At 39.0% G+C, this 25,389-nt stretch overlaps 1 protein-coding gene across 14 annotated transcripts in view; it reads right to left on the bottom strand.

Moving 5' to 3' along the window:
• Positions 1-25,389, bottom strand: part of FHIT (fragile histidine triad diadenosine triphosphatase) — a 1,487,995-nt gene that overhangs the window by 1,275,137 nt on the left and 187,469 nt on the right. For 2 of the 14 annotated variants that reach the window (XM_021933557.2, XM_021933582.2), the window contains exon 4: positions 15,609-15,645. The exons of the other annotated variants lie outside the window; for them this stretch is intronic. The gene's annotated coding sequence lies outside the window, so the exon portion shown is untranslated. The remainder of the gene's footprint in view (positions 1-15,608; positions 15,646-25,389) is intronic. 14 annotated transcript variants of the gene reach the window in all.

Here is a 25,389-nt window from a genome sequence, read left to right as displayed (position 1 = left end):
ATCTCCCACCACTGCACCCACTTCCAGAAGAAGAATGAAGAGTAAGAGAAGAGAAATATGATAAAAGAGTCAGTTTCATGTTCTCTATCTGCCATTTTTTACTTCCTCTCATCTCTGCTTTCCTTAACAGAAGCCAAGAGTGTTTGAGGGGGCCTAGGTGTGAGGCCAGCTCCACCTCTGACCAGTGTACCTCCAATTATCTCCGAGCCTTGGTTTCCTCTTCTACAGAATGACAGTAATAATGGTACTCACAAGAAGTCAAGAAGAAACAGGATAATGCAGGTAAAGCTCTTAGCATGGGGCCTGGCTTGCTGCACTTTTTTTCACCAGCCTTACCTGATCATAGAAATCTTAAGATTTATAAAATACTTTAAAGCAAGCTTGCCCAACCTGTAGCCCACAGGCTGCACACAGCCCAGGATAGCTTAGAATGCAGCCCAACACAAAATCCTAAACTCTCTTAAAACATTATGATACTTTTTTGCCTTCTTTTTTTTTTGGCTCATCAGTTGCTGTTAGTGTATTTTATGGGTGGCCCAAGACAATTCTTCTTCCAATGTGGCCTAAGGAAGCCAAAAGATTGGACACCCCTGCTAAAGCTTACAATGAGCTTTAACAAAGAGTAATTCAATTTTTAAACTGATAGTAAAAGGCAGAGCTAGAATTCAAACCTCACCTTCCCACATCCCAGCTCTGATAACCAAACACCACTTTTAAGTTGCATTTAAACAGCTGCATACTGGAGCTGCCTCCCAGAGGCTTACCTGCAATTCGTTAAATTTCAGAAACTTTGCATACCAGCTGTTAAACACAGACATTATTTTAAATTATTATATAATTATATAAATTAAAATATAAAAGTTACAATTAAATAAAAATATTTTGAAGAAATAAATATATGAAGCTCATCATGTCCTTACACTTTTTTCTCTTTTTTGAGACAGAGTCTGGCTCTGTCACCCAGGCTAAAGTACAGTGGCGTGATCTTAGCTCACTGCAGCCTCTGCCTCCTATGTTCAAGCGATTCTCCTGCCTCAGCCTTCCAAGTAGCTGGGATTACAGGTGTCTGCCACCATGCCTGGCAAATTTTTGTATTTTTAGTAGAGACAGGGTTTTGCCATGTTGGCCAGGCTGGTCTCGAACTCCTGACCTCAGGTGATCCACCCACCTTGGCCTCCCAAAGTGCTGGGATTACAGGCATGTGCCAGCGCCCCCGCCCCTTATACTTTTATTGTCTTTACTCTTTGAGGTTATTTGCACCTATTGTATTTGTAGAGTGGAAACACTACATAATACGTCATAGCGTGCTACATGTATCTCTTCCCAATTCACTTTCAGTAAATTCACATTGTAGCTTGAAATCAGTCAAACTGGCAAATGTCACAAATCAATACTCAGTATTATTGTGTTGACTTGAGAGTGATGGAGAATATGCAGATTAACTTAAAGTATGCCATGTCTGTGGCTGTTATATTCTGAATAACACACACACATAAATGGAGAACCTATTCTTCCAGTATTATAAACTATCATACAATATATATGACAGAAAGATGCTTGTTCATCAGTTGCAAACACAGACTGGCTATGGATGTAAGAGTTTGGCAAAAATCAACCAAAGCAGTGTGTGAGAATCTACTGGCTATCCAGAATTTACAATCAAAAGTAGTGATTGTTTTATTTATATTTATAAATTGTATGTTACATGTCCTTTATATCAGTAAAATTAATAATAAACACACATGCAAACATGCATATTAGTGCATACATGTGCACACATACACATATTTTTCCTTGAGAGCCAGTTGTTAAACATTTACCAGCATACCACTAAATTGGCCATTATTTTAAACTAAGAGGAACCTAGAAGCTCTTATGCAGAGCCCTAGGCTCATCTTCAAATCACTAAGGTTGGGTTATAAATGGTTTTAGCTTCAGGTGAGGCTACCAAATTAGATTACTGTATTTAAATATACTATGTTGGCAATTCCTATCCTGCACAATGATGAAGTGGGCTCATAGCTTCAAGTTCCACCATCATTATAGAAAAATTTATTATATGGAAATGCAACTTAGGGAAAGTCAAGATAGCTTTCTACAATTCACAAAAACCATGGAGATATACAGAGAAGTAAGATATGGCCCCTTCCTGCCTCCAAGACAGTTGAGCAGGGAGGACAAACACACAAACCTATAATATAAAAGGCATAGCATTTGTAGATACAACATGCTATGGGATGACAAGGGAGAGACCCCATGAGTTTACACTTCAGGTCCTGGTTAACGGCACCAGTCTCACCTGCCTCAAAAGAAGCAAGGGCAAGGAGGCAGGTTCCAGGGAGAAGGAGAAATCTATAAAGTATGGCATAATAGGAAGAAGGATTCTAGAATCAGGCAGCCTGTGCTCAAACCCAGACTCCTTCACTAACTGTGTGAACATGGCCAAGTTACTTGGCCTCTCTAAGCCTCTGCTTCTTAATCTAAAAAAGGAGAATAGTAACTCCTGACTCAGAGCACTGTAGTGAGGATCAAATAAGACAACATCTGTGAAGCACTTAGCCCAGTGCCCCATAATTCAAAAGTGCTCACTCAATGAACATTACCTACTACTGTGATGGTTGTTGATAGTCTTAAGAGTTGACATGGATGACTTCAGGGACCAGGAGGGTGTAGGAACTGGACAGAGGGATTCCAGGCAGAAGGAAGAAAATAATCCCAAAATAAATAAATTAATAACAACAACAACAAAAAACAGAGAGAACATATATTGGCCCACTTAGTAGTCCTGAGGTAGTAGAATATTCCTGGAGGTCTAAGTCAGGCACAGTTACAGCAAATAAAGACAGAGGCTAGACCAAGGCTATTCCAGAATGGTTCAAATATACACCCATTCCTCATGCTCTTCTGAGAAAAACAAAACAAAATCAGGTTTTTAAGATGATACCCTTTTTCTTCTGACAGGTATTGTAAATTGTGTCTCTGATATATTGTGAAGAGCCCACAAGGGAATGATAAATCAGGCAATATTACATATATTCATCAGTACCTTAATTGTTGTTAAATACTAACAACACCTAAAATTGATCTGCACCAAGATTTACCGCTCTGACAAAAATCCACCTGGAAAAGAGCATATGATAATTAAAAAGAACGACCATGGGTTTGCAGCAATGTAAGGCGTATGAACAAGATTTAAACTCCTCCCCGAGGGAATAACTGGGTGATGTTTATTCTGTAGATGAACAATGTGATTATAACAATGGAAAAGATTGATGAGATTTTTTTACTGCGGGAATCTGATTTAGCTGGCTAGCTCAGATAATAGAAGGATGCAGAGCTAAGCCATCCAGTACCACTTAAAAATTCTTTGTGAGGGACACATCCTCAGCAACCTGAATAAAATGGATCACAAGTCAGGTAGGCACATTAGGCAGCTACAAACTGTCATACAAAAAAACAGCATTTAACAAAAAACTTTCTAAATGCACCACAACTGAGTTCAGCCAAATTAGAGAGAAAAGGTAGGAAGCGAATTACATTCTTATCAGAGGTAAAGGATTTTTTTTTTTCTTTTGGTGGTCTTTTGGGCCTACCAACTGTGATTTGAGTCTAACAGGTTATTGTTAGTAATCCCTCTTGTCCAGGAAAAGAGGAATCGCCTGGTCTATTTTAATAAACACACAAACTAAAAGCAAGGCAATATTAGTCTTCCAGAGCCTTGCTATGAAAAGTGTAAAGAGCTATCACCTGGGAGCTTGTTAGACCCTCAGGTTCTTAGGCTCCACCCTAGACCTGAATCAGAATCTACATTTTTGTTTATTTGTTTGTTTTTGAGACAGGGTCTCGCTCTGTGGCCCAGGCTGGGGTGCAGTGGTACGATCTCAGCTCACTGCAACCTCTGCGTCCTAAACTCAGGTGATCCTCCCACCTCAGCCACCCGATTAGCTGGGACTACAGGCATGTACCACCACACCTGGCTAATTTTTCTATTTTTAGTAGAGACAGGGTTTCTTCATCTTGCCTAGGCTGGTCTTGACTCCTGGGCTCAAACCATCCACCCACCTCAGCCTCCCAAATTGCTGGGATCACAGGCGTGAGCCACCGGGCCTGGCCAGAATCTGCATTTTTAACAAGAACCCCAGGTAATTCCTTTAAAGTATGAGAAGCAATGCTCTAAAGAGACATTCATTCATTCACGCAATAAGTTTTCAAGATCTACAGTGTCATTTATGGCATATAGCCACTAGCCACATGTGACAATTTACATTTCAGTTAGTTAAAATTAAAATTAAAATTCAAGGGTTTATTTGCACTAACCACATTTAAGTTCTCAATTAGCACATGTGGCTAATGTCTACCATATACATTTTAATCATCACAGAAACTTCTGTTGGACATATCGCTGAACAAAGAGGACAAAGATCCTTGTATTCACAAAGTTTAGATTCTAGTGGTGGGAAAGCAGATACAATAAACAGAAGTTACTCAGTTAAATTGTATATTGGACAGTTCAAGGCTAAGGACAAAAAGAAAAAAATAAAGCAGGCTTAGAGGGATCAGGAGGATGAAGAGACAAGAATTTTAAATATGGCAGGTCTGGCAGTTTCATTGAAAAGGTTACATTAAAGGAGAGGCAGGCTGTGAGCTGCCTGGGTGAAAGTTTCAAAGGGGAAAGCCTGTGCAAAAGCCCTAGAGCAGGTCTGTTTGCGTAACAGCAAGGGTCCCATGTGGCTGGCGGAGAGTAAGGGTAGAAGGCAAGTAAAATGGTAGGAGAACAGAGGAGTGTGGAGCCTGGGTATGGAAAGGGCTTCCTTATCCATTGTAAAAGATTTGAGCACTTACATGGAATGAAATAAGGGGCCCTTGTAGTGTTTTGAGCAGAGAAGTGACATGCTTCAACTTGATCTCAAAAGCTATTCTTGTTCAGCAAAAAAGGACTATAAGCAAAAGTTATTATTTTTTTTTTATTCAAGGTCATATTCAGATGTAAAAGGATACTATCTGCAGTGGCAAAATGACTTTGTTTATAAGTTTTGGTAACCACGAGAAGCTTGTTAATGATACACAACCAAGTTATTAAAATTTGTCACTGTAAAATTCAGATACTTTTTCAAAGTCCTCTATGAATATGCAGAGTCACAAGGTCTTACAGGTTACCACCCAGAATCTGGAGCCATCTTTGTTATAAAACTTTTTAGCAAATCCTGAGGAATGCAAAATCAGAGTTGCCCAATTGCCCAAAAGGTGGAACTCTGCCTGAGTGTCTCAACCTCAAAATTTGCTGATTCTTTGTTACTAGTATACACATATAGAGATGAAAATCTGTTAAATAGCTTCAATTTTTTCTTTTTTACCCCACCTCATGTAAATTGAATTCATCTACTCTAACATCCCAGTTAAATGCCAAAGCTTTGGGAATCAGGGTATGGATTTTTATTTATTTTTCAAAGTTCAGTTCCCAGAAACAATGACACATTTTATCCACAAGTGAGAATGTTGTTATCTTATAGGTAATCCAGCTACTGTTCTATGAACTATAGGTCACTGTAACCAGTCTACAAAATGCCATCGTCAGCCTCAAGGCCTGTGTTCACTAAAACAGGCACATGAAAGTTATACTGAACAGGCAACCCTAAAATGACTGAGCACCATCGCCTGAGATTTATTCCCTGAGGACCACCACCAACCGTGATCCAGGGAAGAATTCTGGCAGGAAAATAAAGTAAGGTCACCTTCTGTAAGTTAAATCAAATGAACAATAAATCAAGGCATGTTGGGTCATTGGGAACTAACTGCTCAGACGCTTATGGCAGGTGAGTGAATCAAGTGGCATCATTTTAAAGCATCTGGGCATAGCATTTTTGAGCTACAGAACATAAGAGGAGATTTTAGCAACCAAATTATTACCAACATGAGTGATTGGAGTCCAGAACTGGAGCTGCTTTGATAGTCCATTCATGTATTCCTTCATTCATTCAACAAATATGTATTGAGGACCTCCTATAGGTAAATAATATTCTGTCTGCTGAAAATACAGAACTTTATATACAGTAAACTTGTCCATATGAAATTTAAAGTTTCAGTTTTAACCTCCTCATGGTTCCTCCTTGGAGCCAGGAACCTTCCAGAGCTAGGCGACCTCAAGAAGTCTTTTATGGATGGGAAGGATTCAGAGACTGTTTTAGAGTGATAAGGAACACAAGGTGTACTACCAGAAGGTGAATCTTCACAGGGTAAGGGGTGTATGTAAGCAGTAAGTTTTATATTCTCTATCCTGAAGCCAGAGCACCTAAGAGCTTCTTTCATTTCCCTTATCCACCCACAGAAGTCACCCCTAAGAATTGAAGCACTCTTGATCCCACCTCATTTCTGGCACAACAAAACCAGAAGGAGGAGGGAAAACACATTCCCAGAGGCCGGACATATTAAGACACTGGAAGTAAGCAAAGCGGCTCATACACCTAAACAATCAGCCTTGGGGAAGAGAAGATCCTCTCTGTTGCAAACAGAGCTAAAAAGAACAGCCTAGAACAGAGACTGGGAAACTACCGCCTACAAGACAAAGACAGTATATTAGCCAGGCTTCTCCAGAGAAGCAGAACCAATGGGATAAATGTAGATATACAAAAAGAGATTTATTGTGAGGGACTGGCCCATGCCATTATGGAGGCTGAGAAGACCCACTATCTGCCATCTGCAAGCTGGAGGCCCAGGAAAGCAGGAGGTATAGTTCCAGTCCAAGCCCAGAAGCCTGTGAACCAGGAGAGTCAATAGTGTAAGTCCCAGTTCAGAGTCGGACCAAAGGCCCGAGGTCCAGGAGCTCTGATATCTGAGGACAGAAGAAGATGGATATACCTGCTCAAACAGAGAAGTGAATTTGCCATTTCTGCACCATTTTGTTCTATTCACGTCCTCAAGAAATTGGGTGATGCTCATCCACCTTGATGAGGATGACTTTTACTCAGTCTGCTGATTCACATGCTAATCTCTTCCAGAAACACCCTCGCAGACACACCCAGGAATAATGAGCATATCTCTCAGCCCAGTCAAGTTGACACAAAATTAACCATCACATGTGTCCTGCCACCTATTTTTGTTAACAAAGCTTTACTGGAACACAGACAGTTATTTTTTTACATACTGTTTATGGCTGCTTTTGATATAAATTCTACTGTCCAATATAGTAGCCACTAGCCACATTAAAATGTGCCTTGTCCAAATTCAAACATGCTGTAAGTGTAAAATACACACCAGACCTCAAAGATTTAGTAGGAAAAAACTGTAAAATACTGCATCAATAATTTTTTATATTGATTACAGGGTGAAAACTAATATTTTTAATATTTTTGGATAAGTAAAATATATTATTAGAATTAATCTCACCTGTTTCTTTTTACTCCTTGTAATATGGCTACTAGAAAATGTAAAATTACAAATAGGGCTTACATTTGTGGTTCACAGTGTATTTCTATTGGACAGCCTGTAACAGAAGGAAAGACTCCAGTGTGTATACAGACCCTGGAGACAAGTTGAATTGAAAAACTCCGTTCTTATTCTACCTTTGACTTTATCTCTATTTTTAATGCTCCGACCCCAGGTCTTTCTTTTAATAATTATCCCAAATTAACAAATACACAAATCTGAAATTCTTGCAGGTCACTATTGCTGAAAATTCAACGGAAGAAAATATGTGTGTATCAGAATTTCACACAAAGATGGGTCAGTGGCTGGGCTGCATAGTGGATATTTGCTGCCTACCAATATTCTTCTACTATAGCAGGACTCTAAGCAAACTCCACAAGGGAAACACTCTGAAGTTTCATGATCTACACAGATGTTCAACAAAGGTACCAAGTCCATTTAATGAAGAAATAATAATCTCTTCAGCAAATCGTGCTAGAACAACTGAATAACCATACACGCCAACAATAAAGCGGAACCCCTTCCTCACACCATATATAAAAATTAACTCAAAATGGAGTAATGATCTAAATATAAGTGCAAAACTGTAAACCTCTTTGAAGGATGCATGGGGTAAAATCATTACCCTCACATTTGGCAATGAATTCTTATATATGACACCAAAAGCACAAGCAACAAAAGGAAAACTAGATAAGTTGTACCTCATCAAAATTAGAAACCTTTGTACCTCAAAGACACTATCAAAAAAATGAAAAGGCAATCTACAGAATGAGAGAACATATTTGCAAATCATATATTTGATAAGGGTCTAGTATCCAAAATATACAGTATAAGAAATTCTTACAACTCAACAACAACAAAAACAAAAACACAACAACAAAAAAACATGTAATGAGTAGAGGACTCTAGCAGACATTTCTCCAGAAAAAAATATGCAAATAGCCAAGAAGCACCTGAAAAGATGCTCATCATTTGTCATTAGAGAAATGCAAATGAAAACCACAATGACATGCTGCTTCACACCTAATAGGATGGCTATCATTCTCTTTAATGGAAAATAACAAATATTGGTAAAGATATGGAGAAACTGGAACTCTCCAACAATGCTGGTGGGAGTATACAGTGGCTTAGCCACTGTGGAAAACAGTTTGGCAGTTTCTCAAAAATTTAGATATGGAATTACCATGTACCCCAGAAATCTCACTCATAGGTATATACCATAAGGATTGAAAACAGGTTGTAAAACAGGTACATGTGCATACATGTTCATAGCAGCACTATTCACAATAGCCAAAAGATGGAAACAACCCACTTACTTGTCCATCAACATCTATCAACGAATCAAAAGATAAGCAAATTGTAATATATCCATACAATGCAATATTATTCAGCCCTAAGAAATGAATAAACTTCTGATACATCCTATAACCTGGGTGAACCTTGAAAACATGCCAAGTGAAAAAAACAAGATGTAGAAGCTCACACATTGTATCACTTCTTTTACATAAAATATTCAGAATAGGTAAATCCACATAGACAGAATACAGATAGGTGGCTGACAAGGTTTGGGGAAATGAAGAGAAACTGCATTGAAATGAGTTTTATTTTAGAGGGATGGAAATGTTTTGGAACTGGATAGAGATGGTGGTTGCACAGCATTGTCAGTGAGTTAAATGCCACTGGATTGCTCACTTTAAAATGGATTTTATGTTATATAACTCTTAATAAATTATTAAATCATATATTTTTTGCACTTCACACATCACAATTCTGATCTTTTAAATTTAAAATACATTTTACATTACTTAACTATTTCTAGTCCTCACCTCTCCTCCAAAAAAATTATACTACAATTGACACTAGACTTTGTTAAACCACCCAAAATTTACTTTGCATATATCCCTGTTCTGCACAAGTTAGTCAGAATTAGTTTCTGTTGCTTGCAATCACATAACTTTAATTGATATGGTACCTTAGTATGTCAGTCAGGAAACCTGAGGTCTAATTCTAGGTTTGCATCTAATTAGCTGGTAATCTCATGAGAAATTATTTAAATTAGCTTGGCTTCAGCTTCCTCATATGTAAATTGAAAGTATTAGGCTAAATTATTCCTGAGGGTTTAAAATTCCATAAATGACATAAAATAACATCTCCTTTTCAAATATTATCCAAGAAGAAGTTAACTGTCAGATAGTGATGGTTTGACATTTTTTCCAGTAAAAAGTAAATTTGGAAGGTAGGCCCTGCTTTTACTCTAGCTAGTCCCCCCACCTCAGTCTTCTGGCTCCTCAATGATGTTTAGCATGCGTATTGCATACTCCAATAGATAAAATCCCTCAAAGGTGTTCAGTTTAATTTCACTGATGTGAAAGGGCAAATCAAATGAAATGGTTAGAGACAATGCTTAAAATTTAAAGCTGTATCTAAGTTTCCCAACTCGATTAGGCCATTCTTACGTTGCTATAAAGAACTACCTGAGACTGGGTAATTTATAAAGACGTTTAATTGGCTTACAGTTCTGGAGGCTGTACAAGCATGGCACTGGCATCTGGTCAGCTTCTGGGGAGGCCTCAGGGAGCTTTGACTCGTGGCAGAAGGTGAGATAGGAGCAAGCACTTCACATGGGAAAAGCAGGGGCAGAACAGAGTGTGGGAGGTGCTGCACACCTTTGGACAACCGCATCTCCAAAACTCACTCACTATTGTGGGGATAGCACCAAGGGACTGACACTAAGCTATTCATGAGGAATCAGCCTCCCACGATCCAATCACCCCCACCAGGCCTCACTTCTGACACTGGGGATTATAATTCAACATGAGATTTGAGGAGACAAAACATCCAAACTATATCACTAACCAAGTGTTCAGATTGTAGTATAGAAACTATCCAAGGGTACTTCAAAAGTTCCTCTTATCATTCAAGGGGTTGAACAATAATTTGACCCAAAAAGCTTGGCATTCTGCTTTTACTACACTAGGCTGGTATTGTAATGCCCTTTCCTTTTGAAAAACAATAATGGTTTCTATCTGTTGTCTTGTAAAGATTAGTTTTATATTATTAAGAATAATCAAGAAAAGATTAAAAAATGTTTTAAGCATTTCATCTAGAAGCTACAAAGCATTATATGTTGGGGAAGTATGAGGAGTTTATTAGGTCAATCTAGGCTCTAATATACTCAGATTATTGATTTAAACCTGTAAGCACAATAAATCACACTGGTCATGGAGGTGGCACTAGCTGAAAGTGAGAACACAGATCAATTACCCAAGAGTTCTGGACTTTCTCACTGACTTGCCATTTAAAAATTGCCTTCTTGGTTTCACCTCAAAGATCAGTCTGTTTTTTTAATGCAAATTTTGACCACTTAGAAGAGCGCTACAAGATTGGAGTGCTAATGCTGGGCTCTGGTGTCAGAGTGCTTGGGTTCTAGCCTAAAATCCACCCAGGGAGTGTTGCTTAACCTTATTATCTCTCTGTTTCCTCAACTGTAAAGCAAGAAAAGTAATAGTGTTTCCCAAAGCCTGGCACATACACCATTGGGAGTATACAGGATGATATTAGATGGTATATGAGTGGTTTTCTTTTTCTGTTAACAATTATGTGTTTAATTCCCAGCATATTAAGATATATATAATTAGCACATCAAATGCTATGGTTTGAATGTATCACCCAAAGTCCATGTGTTGGAAACTTAATTCCCAATGCAACAGAGGTGGGTCCTTTAAGGGGCGATTAGGTCACGAGGGCTCTGGCCTCATGAATGAATTAATTATGTTATCAGAGAAGTGGGTTGGTTGTCACAAGAATGGATTCCTTATAAAACGAATGAGTTAGGTCTTCTTCCCTCTCTCATGCATGCGTGTCTTTTACCCTTCTGCCATTGGATGACTCATCAAGTAGGCCTTTGCCAAATGCAGACCCTTGATCTTAGATGTACCAGCCTCTAGGACAATGAGACAAATACATTTCTATTCATTATAAGCTACCCAGTCTCGGGTATTCTATTATAGCAGCACAAAAGGTACTAAAACACCACACTAACTAAAATTATTGCATAGGACAAATCTAAGTCAAGGAAAAGAAAAAGTGAGTTCCAAATAGTCCTAGTCAGTCAGGGAAAGTTCTTTACAGAAAAAGTCTAGTTGACAAATGGAAAATAATTAACAGAACTAGAAATCATGATTTTTGCAATCATTTAATGACATAATTGATTTAAGTAACAATCATCAATCGAAAAAACAATTACATGAAAAAATAATACGGAAGTTTAAAATGGAATGGTCAAGCTGTTACCTGCCAAAACCATAATGAATCTCAGCTTCAATAAAAGAGGTTCTGAATAGTGGATGCTTCCTAATAAACGTAGTAAGGACATCCTCTGCAAAGCATTCTTGCCAAAAACATTTATGTTAAATCAAATTTAGAGATAGCATCCCTTAAAAAAATAAGAGTGGTGGAGGAACACATTAAATAAGAGCATATGAAACCAGAACGTGTGACTTCCTACAGAACAAAAGATCCTGCTTGTATAACAAGTCTACAGTAATAATGGAGGCAGGATTTCTCTAGGTTAAGAGACTTAAGGGACATAGGTAATATAATGTTTGAATTTGTTTGAATATGAAAATAAGGAAAAACAGTAAATGGCATTTTCAAGTCCGTTGGGGAAGTTTCAGTGTGGAGCTGGATTAGATAATACCAAATAATTACTGTGTATGTTGCTTGATATAATAATGGCATCATGCTTAAGTACAAAAATGCCCATATTTGTAACAGGTGCATTCTGAAGTACATCAGAGTAAAGTGAAGTGATGTCTGCAATTCGCTTTAAAATACTTCAGAAGAGAAAAAGAAAGGAGGGGAGGGAAAAAGAAAATATGAAGAAAATGTAGCAAAACTCTTGATGATTATTGAATCTAGGTATACAACCTGCTTCATAATTTGCAGGACCCAGAGCAAAATAAAAATGCAGGGACTCTTATAACTGCTTAAGAATTTCAAAACAGTGACAGAAGAACTAAATAACCACATTAAACCAAATGTGGGCCTTCATAAGCCATGGGCTCTGAACAACTCTCAGGCTGCATGCACATGAAGCCTGCTCTATGTGTTGGATAATATGGAAATTAATTGCACTATTCACTCTACTTGGTGCATATTTGGAAAACTTCCATAATAATTTAAGGAGGATCACTTAAAGAAAAAAATATAAAAAATAAAGATGACATGGGGAAATAGCAAAAATTAGGAAGGCTACAATTGGCCGCAATTTCCAAGATACTGATGTAGTCATGAAAGACACTCAGTGTGGTGCCTGACACACAGCAAATGCTCAGATTAGTTTCTGCTACTGCTGCTACCACCAGCACTACCATTTTTACAAAGACTACCCTTGTATCTAGTAAGAAACACCAACGTTTTATAGAAAGATTACTACAACAACATTTTACAGAAAGATTACTTTAGACATTGTGAAATCCTTACTGGGAGATCTACTTATATACAGAATGTGTTACAATTCTTACCAAAATTTCTGATAGTATTTTGTTCCCTTGTGCCCTAGATTCTTTAAAACTTGCGAGGGGTTTCCATCAGTGACAGACTGGATAAAGAAAATGTGGTACATATACACATGGAATACTATGCAGCCATAAAAAAGGATGAGTTCATGTCCTTTGCAGGGACATGGAAACCATCAATCTCAGCAAACTAACACAAGAACAGAAAACCAAACATCGCATGTTCTCACTCATAAGTGGGAGTTGAACAATGAGAACACATGGACACAAGGAGGGGAACATCACACATCAGGGCCTGTTGGGGGGTGGGGGCCTAGGGGAGGGATAGCATTAGGAGAAATATCTAATGTGGATGATGGGTTGATGGGTGCAGCACCCACCATGGCACGTGCATACCTATGTAACAAACCTGCACGTTCTGCACATGTATCCTAGAACTTAAAGTATGAAAACAACAACAACAACAACAACAACAAACACTTGTAAGGGATTTCAACTGTGGGCCACAGTAGCACTTAGAACAGAATATCATTACTAACTTGAAGATTCTTCTGAAAGCCAGACTCCTCTTTGTAATTCAAATGACATCACTTACCGTAGCAAAGAAAGAGCATCACAATGAAATAAGTCCCTGTGGGTCTGAATCATGGTGAATAATACTGTGGTTTTTCTTGAATGAGAAAGGGCATTTGCAAACCTCAAAGGAGTTTAAGGAAACCTTCCTCTCCCCTTTAAATGTCTAAATTAAACTTCTTTGGAATAAAACCTTCTTAAAAGAAAGCAAATGTGAAAGTTAGATTATTGCATATGACCTAAAACATTTGCTGAATCACAATAAATACACACCAGCATCTACTATAGCCTCTTACCTAAGTCAAGTTTCACAGACCCAGAGAATTCCTCAGCTTTATTTTGTTTTTTAAACATTGGATTGAAAGTACTCTTGAGGATCAGCACGGTCAGTGCAAACCTTATTTTGCACAAAGAGCAATTTAGGAAAAATGGATAAGGTGATAGGCCACCAATTTATTTGTCTATCCAGAATGATAATGGTTTTATTAAATCCCTTAAGGAAAGATGAATTTTTATAAGCTAGACTATCTAATTTGTTAAATAGCACATCAATCTGAATATTGTCACTGCTTTTTAAAAACACTCTAATGTAATATTTTGGCATGTTTGAGTTGAGGCAACACAGTTTTCTAATCGTTAATCTTTAACTTGATGAAGGGATCTACACAGAATGAAGTAGACTGCACATGGCCCAAGGGTAGTGGAGATGTGTGTAGTATCTGTTGCTTCTATTAAACATTTGCACATGAAGTATGGTTATATGCTAGCAGAAGGACGGTTTCAGACATCCCATCCCTATTCAGTTATCCTTCAAATCATATGGCAACAACACAATAAGAGCCACTTATACCTTATTGCCCCTGATGGAAAACCTTTGCCTCTTCAGAGAGCCCAAAACCAGCTGAGGGCCCAGGCCTGACTGGTAACACCTCGGGGAGGGAGCATATCTATAAATCAGCAGTATAGCAGAGATGGGGCTTCCTCTCCTTGGCAGTCATTCCCTGCCTCTCCTTCATCCTATAGGACAGCCCATCTCTGCCCTGGTATGCATCTTGGACACTGGATGTCACAACTCAGTTTAGAACTTACTAAAACAAGGTTCAATAACCTCATATTAAAATTTTCAAGACTGGCCGGGCGCGGTGGCTCACACCTGTAATCCCAGCACTTTGGGAGGCTGAGGCAGGCAGATCATGAGGTCAAGAGATGGACACCATCCTGGCCAACACGCTGAAACCCCGCCTCTACTAAAAATACAAAAATTAGCTGGGTGTGGTGGCACACCTCTAGTCCCAGCTACTTGGGAGGCTGAGGCAGGAGAATCACTTGAACCCGAGAGGCAGATGTTGCAGTGAACTGAGATCGCACTACTGCACTCCAGCTTGGCAACAGAACAAGGCTCCGTCTAAAAAAAAAAAAAAAAAAAAAAAATTTATAAGACTACCCAGAATCTGCACCTCCTAAGAAATGGAGGTCATGTCTGTGCGAGTCATCATTCCTCTTGGGTCTCTTGATTTATCTATTAATTAGCAACACTATTTGGCCTCCTACCTATGTGTGATCATGGATATTAATCAGCCCTTCTTTTTATTGATATAATTCCTAGTGTTTCAGAAATCTGACTAACTCACAATTGCTGATATCTACCCTTGCCTCCTTACAAAGATAGAAATGCCCATCTATAATTTATAGACAAGTATGATTCCACAATTTAAAAAATGAAGCAAAATCAAACCCCACTCAACTCAAGGCTTATACATCACTGATTCCCTCAATGCCCTTATTTGGAAAGCAGTAATTCTTTTGAGCTAATAAAATGCACATAATGAACTAGAACAATACCTTACAATATAACAAAAGTAATTACAATAATAATGAAAAAACTGAGAATTTAAAATATTTGTGTAGTTCTTGAATGTATAGTGCAGTATAATGTGAGAACTGAAGGCTATTTACCAAAAATACATATATTTCTCCTTCAAAACATTTATTATTATTGAACTTGTGTGACACACTTTTGTGGCCAGGTGATGTGAGTTTTAGCCAATGGCATATGTGCCAATTCTGGTTAAGTCTTTTAAGAAACGGTTTTACCTTATTTCTCTTTCTTTCCCTTCCACTGTCTACGGACCTACGGAAAGGCAGAAACACAAGATAGAAAACATATGAAACATCCCAGGAAGAAAACTGTTTTACAGAAGCACTGATACCACACTGTTAGGTAAAAACAAAAAAAAACAACAACAACTTCCATTTAGTTTAAGCCATATTACATTTTGCAGTCTATGATGCTAAAGCAGCTAGTATCACCCTAGTTAATTAATGAAGTATATTAAATGGTTAAAAGCATATAACCTACCTGGGACATTTTATAGGGCAGTAAGATGGAAGCTAAAGCCAAACAGGGTTGAAACTTAAAGTGCGGAAACATGAAATCATAAGCAATGTGGGAGATCAGAGGTAAGTTGGGGTATAAAAGAAACAAAACTGGCCATGAGTTTATTATTTTTAAAACAGAATATGGCTACATGAGAATTGATTACACTATTCTGTCTAGTTCTGTATATATTGGACATTTTAGACAATAAAATTTTAAACAGGAAGGGTACAGTGGCTCACACCTGTAATCCCAGCATTTTGGGAAGCCAAGGTAGGCAGATTACTTGAGGTCAGGAGTTTGAGACCAGCCTGGCCAACATAGTGAAACCCTGTCTCTACTAAAAATACAAAAAATTAGCCAGGTGTGGTGGTGGGTACCTGTAATGCCAGTTACTTGGGAGGCTGAGGCAGGAGAATTGCTTGAACCCAGGAGGCAGAGGTTGCAGTGAGCCGAGATGGCACCACTGCACTCCAGCTAAACAAAGTAACACTCTGTCTCAAAAAAAAAAAAAATTAATTAAACAATGATTTTAAAAAGTAAGGAAACATGACATTCCCACTGACCTAGAAAGGGAAAATTTGAGCATCAGAAAGGGAAAATCTGAGCATCAAAAAGGTTAATGACTGAAATAAATTAAAACATACAAAATATATTTTTAGAATAAACAGGGAGAGGTTCCAAGACGGCCGAATAGGAACAACTCCAGTCTACAGCTCCCAGCATGAGCAATGCAGAAGATGGGTGATTTCTGCATATCCAACTGAGGTACCAAGTTCCTCTCACTGGGGCTTGTCAGACAGTGGGTGCAGTCCATGGAGTGTGAGCCAAAGCAGGGCAGGGCATCACCTCACTCGGGCAGTGCAAGGGGTTGGGGAATTCCCTTTCCAAGCCAAGGGAAGCCATGACAGATGGTACCTGGAAAATCGTGACACTCCCAAATACTGCGCTTTTCTTTTTTTTTTTTTTTTTTTGAGGCGGAGTCTCGCTCTGTCGCCCAGGCTGGAGTGCAGTGGCGCGATCTCGGCTCACTGCAAGCTCCGCCTCCCGGGTTCCCGCCATTCTCCTGCCTCAGCCTCCGGAGTAGCTGGGACTACAGGCGCCCCCACCACGCCCGGCTAGTTTTTTGCATTTTTTTTTTTAGTAGAGACGGGGTTTCACTGTGTTAGCCAGGATGGTCTCGATCTCCTGACCTCGTGATCCGCCCGTCTCGGCCTCCCAAAGTGCTGGGATTACAGGCTTGAGCCACCGCGCCCGGCCAATACTGCGCTTTTCCAATGGTCTTAGCAAACACCACACCAGGATATTATATCTGGCACCTGGCTCGGAGGGTCCCATGCCCATGGAGCCTCGCTATCTGCTAGCGCAGCAGCCTGAGATAGAACTGCAAGGTGGCATCGAGGCTGGGGTGGGGGGCATCTGCAATTGCTAAGGCTTAAGTAGGTAAACAAAGCGGCCCAGAAGCTTGAACTGAGTGGAGCCCACTGCAGTTCAAGGGGGCCTGCCTGCCTCTATAGACTCCACCTCTGGGGGCAGGGCATAGCTGAATAACAGGCAGCAGAAACTTCTGCAGACTTAAACGTCCCTGTCTGACAGTTTTGAAGAGAGTAGCATTTCTCCCAGCACAGAGTTTGAGATCTGAGAATGGACAGACTGCGTCCTCAAGTGGGTCCCTGACCCCCAAGTAGCCTAACTGGGAGACACCTCCCCATAGGGGTCAACTGACCCCTCATACAGCCGGGTGCCCCTCTGAGACAAAACTTCCAGAGGAAGGATTAGGCAGCAACATTTGCTGTTTTGCAATATTTGCTGTTCTGCAGACTCCACTGGTGATACCCAGGCAAACATGGTCTGGAGTGGACCTCCAGCAAACTCCAACAGAAATACAGCTGAGGATCCTGACTGTTAGAAGGAAAACTAACAAACAGAAAGGACATCCACACAAAAACCCCATCTGTACGTCACCATCATCAAAGACCAAAGGTAGATAAAACCACAAAGATGGGGAGAAACCAGAGCAGAAAAGCTAAAAATTCTAAAAATAAGAGCGCCTGTTCTCCTGAAAAGAAATGAAGCTTCTTGTCAGCAGTGGAACAAAGCTAGATGGGAGAATGACTTAGACAAGTTGAGAGAAGAAGGCTTCAGATGATTGGTAATAACAAAATTCTCTGAGCTCAAGTAGGATGTTCAAACCCATTGCAAAGAAGCTAAAAACCTTGAAAAATATTACACTAATGGCTAACTAGAATAAACAGCAGAGAGAAGACCTTAAATGACCTGATGGAGCTGAAAACCATGGCATGAGAACTACGTGACACATGCACAAGCTTCAGTAGCCAATTCGATCAAGTGGAAGAAAGGGTATCAGTGATTGAAGATCAAATTAATGAAATGAAGCGAGGAGAGAAGGTTAGAGAAAAAAGAGTAAAAAGAAACCCACAAAGCCTCCAAGAAATATGCGACCATGTGAAAAGACCAAATCTATGTCTGATTGGTGTACCTGAAAGTGACAGGAAGAATGGAACCAAGTTGGAAAATACTCTGCAGAATATTATCCAGGAGAACTTCCCCAACCTAGCAAGGCAGGCCAGCATTCAAATTCAGGAAATACAGACAACACCACAAAGATACTCCTCAAGAAGATCAACTCCAAGACACGTAATTGTCAGATTCACCAAAGTTGAAATGAAGGAAAAAATGTTGAGGGCAGCCAGAGAGAAAGGTCAAGTTACCCACAAAGGGAAGCCCATCAGACTAACAGTGGATGTCTCGGCAGAAACTCTACAAGCCAGAAGAGAGTGGGGGCCAATATTCAACATTCTTAAAGAAAAGAATTTTCAACTCAGAATTTCATATTCAGTAAAACTAAGCTTCATAAGTGAAGGAGAAATAAAATCCTTTACAGACAAGCAAATGCTTAGAGATTTTGTCACCACCAGGCCTGCCCTACAAGAGACCCAGAAGGAAGCACTAAACATGGAAAGGAAAACTGGTACCAGCCATTGCAAAAACATGCCAAAATGTAAAGACCATCGAGGCTAGGAAGAAACTGCATCAACTAACGAGCAAAATAACCAGTTAATATCACAATGACAGGATCAAGTTCACACATAACAATATTAACTTTAAATGTAAATGGGCTAAATGCTCCAATTAAAAGACACAGACTGCGAAACTGAATACAGAGTCAAGACCCATCAGTGTGCTGTATCCAGGAGACCCATCTCTCGTGCAGAGACATACATAGGCTCAAAATAAAGGGATACAGGAAGATTTACCAAGCAAATGGAAAACAAAAAGAGCAGGGGTTGCAATCCTAGTCTCTGATAAAACAGACTTTAAACCAACAAAGATCAAAAGAGACAAAGAAGGCCATTACATAATGTAAAGGGATCAATTCAACAAAAAGAGCTAACTCTCCTAAATATATACGCACCCAATACAGGAGCACCCAGATTCATAAAGCAAGTCTTTAGAGACCTACAAAGAGGCCTAGACTCCCATACAATAATAATGGGAGACTTTAACACCCCACTGTCAACATTAGACACATCAATGAGACAGAAAGTTAACAGGGTTATCCAGGAATTGAACTCAGCTCCACACCAAGTGGACCTAATAGACATCTACAGAACTCTTCACTCCAAATCAACAGAATATACATTCTTCTCAACAACACATTGCACTTATTTCAAAATTCACCACATAGTTGGAAGTAAAGCACTCCTCAGCAAATGTAAAAGAACAGAAATTATAAAACACTGTCTCTCAGACCACCATACAATCAAACCAGAACTCAGGATTAAGAAACTCACTCAAAATCACTCAACTACATGGAAACTGAACAACCTGCTCCTGAATGACTACTGGGTACATAACGAAATGAAGGCAGAAATAAAGATGTTCTTTGAAACCAATGAGAACAAAGACAAAACATACTAGAATATCTGGGACACATTTAAAGCAGTGTGTACAGGGAAATTTATAGCACTAAATGCCCACAAGACAAAGCAGGAAAGATGTAAAATTGACACCCTAACGCCACAATTAAAAGAACTAGAGAAGCAAGAGCAAACAAATTCAAAAGCTAGCAGAAGGTGAGAATTAACTAGGATCAGAGCAGAACTGAAGCAGATAGAGACACAAAAAACCCTTCAAAGAATCAATGAATCCAGGAGCTGTTTTATTGAAAAGATCAACAAAATTGATAGGCCACTAGCAAGACTAATAAAGAAGAAAAGAGAGAAGAATCAAATAGACACAATAAAAAAAGATAAAGGGGATATCACCACCGATCCCACAGAAATACAAACTACCATCAGAGAATACTATAAACACCTCTAGGCAAATACACTAGAAAATCTAGAAGAAATGGATAAATTCCTGGAAACATACACCCTTCCAAGACTAAACCAGGGGGGAGTTGAATCCCTGAACAGGCTCTGAAATTGAGGCAATAATTAATAGCCTACCAACCAAAAAAAAGTCCAGGACCAGACAGATTCACAGCCAAATTCTACCAGAGGTACAAAGAGGAGCTGGTATCATTCCTTCTGAAACTATTCCAATCAATAGAAAAAGAGGGAATCCTCCCTAACTCATTTTATGAGGCCAGCATCATCCTGATAGCAAAGCCTGGCAGAGACACAATAAAAAAAGAATTTTAGACGAATATCCCTGATGAACATCGATGCCAAAATCCTCAATAAAATACTGGCCAACCAAATCCAGCAGCACATCAAGAAGCTTATCCACCATGATCAATTTGGCTTCATTCCTGGGATTTAAGGCTGGTTCAACATAAGCAAATCAATAAATGTAATCCATCATATAAACAGAACCAAAGACAAAAATCACATGATTATCTCAGTAGATGCAGAAAAGGCCTTTGACAAAATTCAACAGCCCTTCATGCTAAAAACTCTCAATAAACTAGGTATTGATGGGATATATCTCAAAATAATAAGAACTTTATGATAAACCCACAGCCAATATCATACTGAATGGGCAAAAACTGGAAGCATTCCCTTTGAAAACTGGCACAAGACAGGGATGGCCTCTCTCACCACTCCTATTCAACATAGTGTTGGAAGTTCTGGCCAGGGCAATCAGGCAGGAGAAATAAACAAAGGGTATTCAATTAGGAAATGAGGAAGTCAAATTGTTCCTGTTTGCAGATGACATGATTGTATATTTAGAAAACCCCATTGTCTCAGCCCAAAATCTCCTTACGCTGATAAGCAACTTCAGCAAAGGCTCAGGATACAAAATCAATGGGCAAAAATCACAAGCACTCTTATACACCAATAACAGACAGAGAGCCAAATCATGAGTGAACTCCCATTCACAATTGCTTCAAAGCAAATAAAATACCTAGGAATCCAACTTAAAAGGGATGTGAATTACCTCTTCAAGGAGAACTACAAACCACTGCTCAATGAAATAAAAGAGTATACAAACAAATGGAAGAACTTTCCATGCTTATGGATAGGAAGAATCAATATCGTGAAAATGGCCATACTGCCCAAGGTAATTTATAGATTCAATGCATCCACATCAAGCTATCAATGACTTTCTTCACAGAATTGGAAAAAGCTACTTTAAAGTTCATGTGGAACCAAAAAAGAGCCCACATTGCCAAGACAATCAATCCTAAGCAAAAAGAACAAAGCTGGAGGCACCATGCTACCTGACTTCAAACTATACTACAAGGCTACAGTAACCAAAACAGCATGCTACTGGTACCAAAACAGAGATATAGACCAATGGAACAGAACAGAGTCCTCAGAAATGATACCACACATCTACAGCCATCTGATCTTTGACAAACCTGACAAAAACAAGAAATGGGGAAAGGATTCCCTATTTAATAAATGGTGCTGGGAAAACTGGCTAGCCATATGTAGAACGCTGAAACAGGATCCCTTCCTTACACCTTATACAAAAATTAATTCAAGATGGATTAAAGACTTAAATGTTAGACCTAAAAACATAAAAACCCTAGAAGAAAACCTAAGTAATACCATTCAGGACATAGGCATGGGCAAGGACTTCTTGACTAAAACACCAAAAGCAATGGCAACAAAAGCCAAAATAGACAAATGGAATCTAATTAAACTAAAGAGTTTCTGCATCACAAAAGAAACTACCATCAGGGTAAACCGGCAACCTACAGAACGGGGTAAAATTTTTGCAATCTACCCATCTGACAAAGGGCAAATATCTAGAATTTACAAATAACTTAAACAAATTTACAAGAAAAAAATCAAACAACCCCATTAAAAGGGGGTGAAGGATAAGAATAGACACTTCCCAAAAGAAGACATTTATGCAGCCAATAGACACATGAAAAAATGCTCATCATCACTGACCGTCAGAGAAACGCAAATCAAAACCACAATGAGATACCACCTCACACCAGTTAGAATGGCAATCATTAAAAAGTCCAGGAAACAATAGGTGCTGGAGGATGTGGACAAATAGGAACATTTTTTTTTTTTTTTTTTTTTTTTTTTTTGAGGCCGGGTCTCGGCTCAATGGCCAGGCTGGAGTGCAGTGGCAGGATCTCCAGCTCACTGCAAGCTCACGCCTCCTGGAGTTCACAGCCATTCTCCTGCCTCAGCCTCCGGTAGCTCAGGACTACAGGTGTCCACTTACACACCAGCCCGGCTAGTTTTTGTATTTTTTTTAGTAGAGCGGGGGTTTCACTGTATTGCCAGGATGGTCTGATCTCCTGACCTCGTGATCCAGCCGTCTCGGCCTCCCAAAGTGCTGGGATTACAGGAAGGCGGAGCCACAGCGCCCGGCCTAGAAATAGGAACATTTTACACTGTTGGTAGGACTGTAAAGCTAATTCCAGCGATTGTGGAGAAGACAGTGTAAAGCGATTCCTCAAGGATCTAGAACTAGAAATACCATTTGACCCAGCCATCCCACTGGGTATATACCCAAAGTTATAAATCATGCTGCTATAAATACATATGCACATGTATGTTTATTAGGCACTATTCCTATGAACTGGAAGCATCCAAATGTCCATCAGCTGATAGACTGGATTAAGAAAATGTGTACATACACACCATGGAATACTATGTATAAAAAGGATGAGTTTCATATTGTGTCCTTTGTAGGGACATGGATGAGCTGAAACCCATCATTCTGAGCAAACTGTGAAAACCAAACACCTGTTCTTACTCCTTAGGTGGGAATTGAATAGAGAACACTTGGAATTACAGGGTGGGGCTTATCACACATGGGGCCTGTAGGTAGGGTGGGGAAGGGGGCAGGGATAGCATTAGGAGATATGCCTAATGTAAATGGCCGAGTTAATGGGTACAGCACACCAACATGGCACATGTATGCGTGCATGTTTCAAACTTGCATGTTGAGCACATGTACCCTAGAACTTAAATTATAATTAAAATATATATATATATTTTTTAATCCATTAACTTCATAATGACACATGCATGACAACTCATTAGGCGTTAATGAATGAATGCCCAATAACTTCTAGTGTGTAATGTTACCAACATGCAATGTGCAAATGAGAGGTGTAGGCATTAATTCATTAATTAAAAATTAAAATATGATAGAGAAACAATTATTTTCCTGCTTATGTGAACTGTATTTCAGAGTAACCAAATGGTTGATAAGAAAAAGTTCTTCATAGATCTCCATGTAATAAATGCAGGAGAAATGACACAATTAGAAAACTGCTATTTTGCATCCCCTAATGATATAAGACCTATATCCAGATATAGGAAACTACCGTGAGTGGACATAAAACCATCAGTGTAAGCACAATAGGGAACTTGGTAACAGAACAGGCTGACAATACCTGAATGAACTAACTCATGTTATCTTCACTAAAAGGACACATATCATTATTTCCTTTATACTGTGATGAAATCAGACATACATAGCACCATCTATGAAGTACTCTTGTCTAAAAAATCTCTATAAAATCTAGCCAAGACTCTAGACTAAATACCAGGTTATAGTGGTAATGGGGTTCAGGACATGCTTTCCCAAAATATGACACCTTGGTATTTAAGAAAACAGCAGAAGCAGGAAGGTCACTCTCACCTTCTGCCCTTCTCTCCTGAAGCAGGTCATGAACCAAAAGAAGGATTTTCTTGAGCTTGCCCTGGAGCAGGTCGTAAGACCATTTTAGAGGTGCCTCCTTATACGTGGAGGAAAGGAACAGTCTTACTTCTCAAGACAGAGGGACACAGAGAAGAAGCTGAACAAACAGGCCTTGCTAAATTCCCTCCCCCAGTTTATTACCATTAGATCACACTCCCAAATATATGTCCAATCATACTTCACCTCTTCCCACTCTCCATCAAACCTAGCAGAAAAAGTACAGAGCCTTAACCATTTCTTCGGGCATTGATTTCCTTATGAAGGCTCCCATGTCACGTGAAACTTAGATTAAATAAATCGGTTTGCTTTTCTCTTGTTAATCTATCTTTTGTTATAGAGGCTTCCATCATAAAACTAAGATGGGAAGAAAAGATATTTATTTTCCCCTACAGAGAAATAAGTTGAACACTACACAAAAAAGCAAACAGCCATCTTCAAAATATAGAGCAAATGATCCATTTTCTCTCACAAATCAAAGCTATTGAGAGGAAGGGGATAAGAGAACTAATTAAAAATAAAGGAGACAAGCAACATAACAACTCAATGCAATGTGTGAATCTCTTTTGGATTTTGACTTGAACAAAACCATCAACAAAAGAACAATTAGGGAAATGCAAATATGGATTAGATATTAGAAAATATTAAGGAATTATTATTAATTTCATTAAATGTGATGATGGCATGGTGACAAGACATGATATCCAGCATATGCTTTAATGCACTCAAGCGAAAGAAAAGAAAGAAAGAAAAAATAAATTGGGGACAGATGAAATAAGATTGGCAAGATATTGATAATTATTAAAGCTGGATGATGCATGCAAGGGTATTCATTATGCTATTAGTTCTACATTTGTGTATGTTTGAAATTTTCCAAGATACATTTTTTAAGGCACAAGGTAGGAGTCAGACATTGGTTGGACCAGCTCTTTCACTTCCAGCTGGGAGAAACTGGACAGATCACTACAGCCTGCACATTATCCTCCTCTGTGTCATCAGGTGCACAGATATTTCTTCTAAGAATGCTCCAAAACTATTCCTTGGATTTTCTTCCAAGCCATAGACACCTATTTTGTGAGTTTTGATGCTTCCCTTTCAATATTCATATATGTGCAGACAAACAACAGTTGTCCCAACTGCCACCTATCTGGAGTGATTATAAGTGACTATCGATTGTGACATGTATCCCAATTTCAAAGATTAAAATGTGAAAAAAAAATTAATAATTTAATAATGCTTTTAAAAAATCTATGAAGAAAGAGACCTGGAGATGAAGTTATAATAAAAATGTCTATGACAATGAGATTTTCTAAATACCTACAAGGCATCTCCTGCTTTGGTTCCATAAGTACC

The sequence above is a fragment of the Papio anubis genome, chromosome 2, assembly GCF_008728515.1.
Source record: "Papio anubis isolate 15944 chromosome 2, Panubis1.0, whole genome shotgun sequence".
Classification (NCBI taxonomy): domain Eukaryota; kingdom Metazoa; phylum Chordata; class Mammalia; order Primates; family Cercopithecidae; genus Papio; species Papio anubis.
Note: the sequence above shows the minus strand (reverse complement) of the source record. Positions and strands in the feature narration are given on the sequence as shown.